The sequence below is a fragment of the Macrobrachium nipponense genome, chromosome 30, assembly GCF_015104395.2.
Source record: "Macrobrachium nipponense isolate FS-2020 chromosome 30, ASM1510439v2, whole genome shotgun sequence".
In the NCBI taxonomy this organism is placed as follows: domain Eukaryota; kingdom Metazoa; phylum Arthropoda; class Malacostraca; order Decapoda; family Palaemonidae; genus Macrobrachium; species Macrobrachium nipponense.
In genome coordinates this window covers 56,944,712-56,951,401 of record NC_087218.1, presented here as the reverse complement: position 1 = coordinate 56,951,401, position 6,690 = coordinate 56,944,712, and the positions used below count along the sequence as shown (strand labels likewise).

Genomic DNA, 6,690 nt, shown 5'->3' with positions numbered 1-6,690 from the left:
TGTACATTGCATATTTGTTGTTTTTCTGAGGGTCCATCCATTTTCGGAGAGGCGACCAAGTGAACAGTAAAACGAATACATTTTCATAAGCGCATTAGAGGAAACAAATTTGTAGGATTCGTAAATTCAAGAAAAAACTCTACTGGCGTCAAACATTTTTCCACATCGAAGTGTTAGTTATGATTTTTCATAAAAAAATATTCTCAACTCTAAAAGGGAAAAACTCTTTTGAATAATCACTCAAAAGCCTGTTTGAAGTTTGAGACATTTAGTATGTTAAGAAGAGAGAGAGAGAGAGAGAGAGAGAGAGAGAGGAGAGAGATCATAATAGTATGCTGTATTGCCGTAACGATCATGTAGTTTATCTTTTCATGCAATGCTTCAACAACTAGAGTGACCTACATAAGTACTCATGATTAATACATTTATATAGTATTTATATATATATATTTATATATATCACAGATATGTCTATACTCTATGTATAATGCATCAATATATTTCTTATAGTATATCTATATTTTCTGTTCGTATCTATGATAAATCTATATATTCTATTCATATGTACATTTTAAAAGTAAGGGGTCTTTGTGGAATAGAACAGAAATCAAAATTTTGTCTCACATCACGGCAAGTTTAGGAGGCACTGGCAACTCCAGTAATGTTACCAAATTATACTAGAAATAACTTGTTTAACATTACAGTGTCGATTGGCAAACGTATTTTGTCTAGTGTTTACACGTCTAGTGACTTTTGTTTCCCAGTCATGATTGCCTAGAGCTTTCTGTTGGCTGAAATACAGGAATATTATGTGACTCGTGCAGAGTTGCCAGATGTATACTAAGCTTACCAAGATTTTTGAATGACCGGTAATGAACGGCTGACGTTGTCTACGATAATCACTCCCCGTCCCGCCTATCCACACCCCTTTACACTAGCAATGTTTGCTTTCGGTCTAGGCAGTCATCTTCCGCCTCCATTGATTTTGGTGCTGCCCTTATGAGTCGGGTATGTCAAGTCGAATAACGTTTAGCCATTATTTTATTAATATGGTTAAATCGAAGAGCGAAACACTAACAGTGGTCGAAATAAACTTCACCTCCAATCAAAACCCTGTGGACCTTCGGGAGTCCGGTATTTTTTCGAGTTTTATGTTACCAGATGCCCACTGCCCAGCCATGCGTAGGGGCTTTAATGCTTACAGTTGGGCAATCCTCCTCATTGTGAAAACGCGTGAGACTTCCTTATACCTCCTGCGAGTCCTCTCTTTTACTTCCGACAAGGAGGTTATATTTTTGGCTGAATTTGTTTGTTTGTTCCTTAACGGGAGTACGTAAAAATGGAAGAGTTGATTTTCGCCCTTATTCCACCAAAGGTGGATCTCGTAACTAGTGACAAGTGAAGGTAGAATAGGAAGAGATAGGGATCCGAATGAGGGACCTTTTCGGGGGAGGAATGAGGACCAAGTCTCAGCAGCCAAGATGCAGGTTTGTGGTTTTCATATTCATAGGGTAATCTCACAGGCATCGTTGGGAGGCGAATTCTCTTCAGGTTTGGTTACCCTTTCAAGTCATTCGCTTCCAGAATATAGCTATTGCATCCCTCCGTTACATTGACTTAACATTTAACCAAAATGTTTTTTAGTGCAAATTTCTTTTTAGTTTGAAAATACTTAAGTACATGTTTTTCATTTAAAAACAGTATATATATATTTGGATAGCTATACCACGTCTAGGTCCCATCAAAAAAAAAAAAAAAAAAAAAAATGCAGTGTAGCTGTGTCGCGGTAATAAGTAAACTTCATAAATATGGAATATCAGTCTTCACCCCAGTATGTTGCTTTGGTTGTCCACCCGACCATTTCCATCGCCTCGACCTTTATGCAATGTTAATTTGTCAGTCCCCACCATCGACCTCCCTTTGCTATAATGACTTGCTTCCCTCCTTCATGCATATGTATACTGCATAGTCAAGTTTAACCTCTCCCACATCTGGTATAGAGTCTTTGCTGCTGAAGATCAGTTGCATGAAATGGTGGTCGAATGTTAAATTTGTACTAACAATTTTCAATGAAAGGTAAAAACTCCCAGGCGACGCATGCTACGCTTCTCCATTAAAAAACCCAGGAAATTTGTACTTTCTTAAGAATAGATACTATATTTGATGCGTAGTAGTCTTTGTAACAGACTACTTAGGAGCTCTCAAGGTGGACTACTTAATGAAAAAACAAACGAAAAAAACTAACTCTTTTAATTATCGTTCCTAGTACCTAGACTAACAGGCGTGAATATTTCAGAGAAATTATGTTGAGGCATTGCATTTCTTGTACATCATTTGATAACCTTTTACTCTAGTTCATGATAAAGCCTACTTGCTTCCACAATTTACTTAGTTACCATCAAGTACCTCGATTCAAATTCTTTTAATATTTTCCTTTTTTGGCGAAATATGATGGATTATGAAACATTCCTTTCACGAAGTCCCCCATCCAGTTGCTGACTCCACCGTTTTCTCTGATTCCTGTAGAAAGATAAAAATTATAATTAACTTTAGGTGAAAAATAATGGCACTTAGTCATATACGTGTATCCATGTCAACACATTAATGCACAAACTCATCATATATGTACACACCAACACACACATATATAGCAACTTTTATCACATCACCGTGATTCATATACACATATTAAGCTACAAATGTCCTTTAATGTCCTATTTGCTCTACCTCGGAATAATATAATTTCATATATGTTAACAGAAGGGGAACTATTATCATCTAAAAAATTTCCCTTCGGTTAACATATATGAAGATATATTAATTCCGAGGTAGAGCGAATTGGATATTAAAGGACTTTTGTAGCATAATATACACAGACACAGACACACACATACACACACACATATGCCTATATATATAATATATTATATATATATATATATATATATAATATATATATATATATATATATATATATGCTTCTTGAGCAAAGTTTTCTCGTGTGCAGTTTTCATGCATTTTCATGGATAATTGATTATTTATCAGCTTTCTATTCAATTTCCCTATTTTCTCTATTTTAAAAAGTTGCTGCTGGCTTCATTATTCGAATCAGCATTGTTTTGAACTGGTAACATTCACTTGGAACTGTGAAAGCTGTCTTTTCCTTTGTCACGTCATCTACCAATATCCCTTACTCAACCTACCTTGGTGAAAAATTTGTGATTATGAAGTTTCACTATCATTGCTTTGGAGTCTCGCTGGTTTGTTGTCAAATTTGGTTATAATAATTCACATGGAACGTTTTCGACCCTTTCTAATTCCTTATCATTACTACTAGAAAACAATATGCATAAGTTGACCTTTCAATGATTCCTGTCTCTAACATCTCTATTACTCTCTGGATCTTTCCTTACAAGTGAATGATACCCTTTTGCACTGACTAGCTGCGCTATCATTTACCTCAATGTGGTGTTCTTCCAATGAAGTCTTTCCTTGATCTCTGATTGATATGTCCTGATATTTTTCCAGCAGCTGCAATACTTACTACTGCTGCTGCTTGCTTAGGGTATTGTAAATGTTGACACATGGCTATATGTCTTCTTTCTGTGGTTAAAGTTCCAAAAAGTCCTTTTTCAAAATGACATAATCCTTATTGGCATCTACCCAGTGACGCTCACATACAGTCATCTCTCTTCTCTGATGACAGTTGCTGCTGCTTCGTTTACTTTTCTTTTTCTGTCTCTGCAGATGGACATGATATTTGTAGTCCCAATTCATATGGGCTCTCCCACTGCAACTTCAGCTTGTTTACCTCCTTTGGTAATAAAACTAACATTTTCTATACCAGCTCGAACTGACAGGTTTTGATTCTCTTGTTGTATTAGCAATGCTTCTGACATCCCTGTTTAGCATATAAACTTTCACTGGCTAGCCAACATGTCTCTTCCAAGTAATTCCTCAGCAGCGCCAACATGCACACATCCTTGCAGTCTCTAGTCTATCTTTCCTTGAGAATCTACAAATGGCTTCTCTCTCCCCCCCTCTTGTCCTTCCATACAATAACTCGAATGGTGAAAATCTGATTGACCCTGGTACTTCTTTTTGGTCCATTGAATCTGGAGTGATCCTAGGGCAATCTAGGCAAACAACACTTAATTCTCTTACATAGAAAAAAGTTTTTACATTTACCGTTGCAGTTGGAAATCTATGGAGACTCCTATCAGTGACTGCACAAATCCATATTTTTTCAGTCATTTGGTTGTCAGTTACCAATCTTATATGTACAACCTGTATTTCATAGTACTGTTACTCTCTCCTTGACTTAGTAACTTTCACTAATTCTTTCTTTGCTCCTCTACTCTGCATGCTCTTAGCACAGCAGGTAGTTCAGCTTTATCTGGCAACCACGCGCTGCTACATACATGATTACAACCAGCTCTCAAAGGATCTAGAAAACACTCACACACACACACCACACACACATCAGACGATAGCCCAGTCAGCCTTGGAATATCTTGAAGAACAAATAGATCATGAAAAACTTCGGGGAAAATAATGACTGGCATGCTTATAAATTAAAATTAAAATAATTCATAGGAATTTTGTCTAGTATCCTATTAAACAATTTTATTCTAAAAAATATACGTCGATTTGAAATTGCTATATTTAATCAAAGTTGCAGAATCTTACTTCAAAGGAAAATTCTTGCTTAAACTCGGAATTGCAACAAAGAAGACAGTTTTAGGGGAATACCCCAAAATAGAATGATCACATACTTCATACTATGACACAGACACACACACAAGCGCACAAATACTTACACACACATACACACACACATATATATTATATATATACACACACACCCACACACACACAATATATATATATATATATATATATATATATATATATAATATGTCTGCAAGAAACTAAAAGAGCTAAGAGGAAGATCTTTTGTCTGTACTCCGAGGCATTTGCAAGCAAATCTCCTACAACGGAACAAAAAATTTAAAAAATGGCTCCTATTTACAAACAATAACCAAGATTCAAGGAGTTTATGACCATTGCATTAAAATGCTATTTCAATACATACAATGATCATTATTCTGATGAAAGAGTTCGGGGGAGAAACAAGAGTCAAAGATTAACTCCGGTAACTGGTTAACAAAGGAGAGGCAAAGGACATTAGCAAGAATCACTGAGATTCTCTGTTAAATCTCTTTCAAACAATTTGTGCAGAATCGGGTCGAGAGTTTATGATCCTAGGCTCAAATTAATTTTATTTGAAAGATGTATTAAAGCAGACTCTATTAGATTGACATAAACTAATATATTTTAACTTCTCTTATTATACCACTATTAGAGCAATCAATTCAAAGATGTTCTCGGGTAGTTCTGTCCTCCTGTCACTTTTATCACAAAATGACCTCACAGCTGTACTGTACCGAGTTTCCAAAATATAAGCTGGTTGACATGAACCCTATCTATTTTCATAATGTTCTGTAGTTCGTTATCCAGGATTTCAGGAGTGATGCTCCCAGGAACACTCATTTAAGACAGAGAAGAGCCGAAACCAACAAGAAAAAATTGTGGTGATTATTTTGGTCTGGTTTTTATACCATAAATGTATATGGTATCACCATATCACCAAAGAACAAACCTCAAAAGCGACCGAGAGTCAGAACTGATCGTGATGGTTTTCAATTTTTCCGATCGCCCTCATGATATAACCAAAGGAAGTAGATTCTAAAAGCGGCGATGGCAATTTCATAAAATCTTGAGGATTCTTTTCGTTATGTATTTAACTAAGCCATATCAATATTGTAACGATGCAGAATTAGTGGAAAATTTAATAACTGTGTCTATTATTTTGTAGTAGTCTTCGTTTATTACTGATGAATGAGTTAAAGGATGAGGTCTATAACTTGTGTGGTCTATATATATATATATATATATATATATATATATATATATATATATATATATATATATATATAATACATATATATATATTTACATACATATATACACACACACACATATATATATATATATATACATATATATATATGTATATATATATATGTATATACAATATATATATGTATATACATATATATTATGTTATATATATATATATATATATATATATATATATAGTATATATTATATATATAGTAAATATATATAGAGAGAGAGAGAGAGAGATGAGAGAGAGAGAGAGAAGAGAGAGACCAATCCTTTAACTCCTTTGAAAAATCCACTAACCTTCGACATCACTTTTTGGCAACGTTAAGATTAGTTGCGATAGTATTATCTGTACTGAAAATAAAATAAACATCCACATCACCAAGGCTGATAAATCAAGTACCGTAGTAATGATGGATACTGAAACAAATGAAAGTAGTGATATGGCTTAGTTAAATACATAACGAAAAGAGTCCTCAAGATTTTATGAAATTACCATCGCCGCTTTTAGAATCTACTCCCGGCGCCCTTTGCTTATTTCATGAGGGCGATCGGAAAAATTGAAAGCCTTCACGATCAGTTCTGACTCTCGGTCGCTTTTGAGGTTTGTTCTTTGGTGATAAAATTAAATACTGAATCAGTAGTAAACTATCTCAGAAAGGCAGACAGTCAAATTTTGCAAGTAAGTAACCCTCTATCGCCAGTTCTCTCGGAAACACA

General features: G+C 34.9%; 1 protein-coding gene across 1 annotated transcript in view; it reads right to left on the bottom strand.

The window, feature by feature from the left end:
* Window positions 1-340: 340 nt before the first annotated feature.
* LOC135202552 (ionotropic receptor 21a-like) overlaps window positions 341-6,690 on the bottom strand; it is a 96,886-nt gene continuing 90,536 nt past the window's right edge. The window contains exon 4 of the mRNA XM_064232033.1: window positions 341-2,520. The gene's annotated coding sequence lies outside the window, so the exon portion shown is untranslated. The remainder of the gene's footprint in view (window positions 2,521-6,690) is intronic.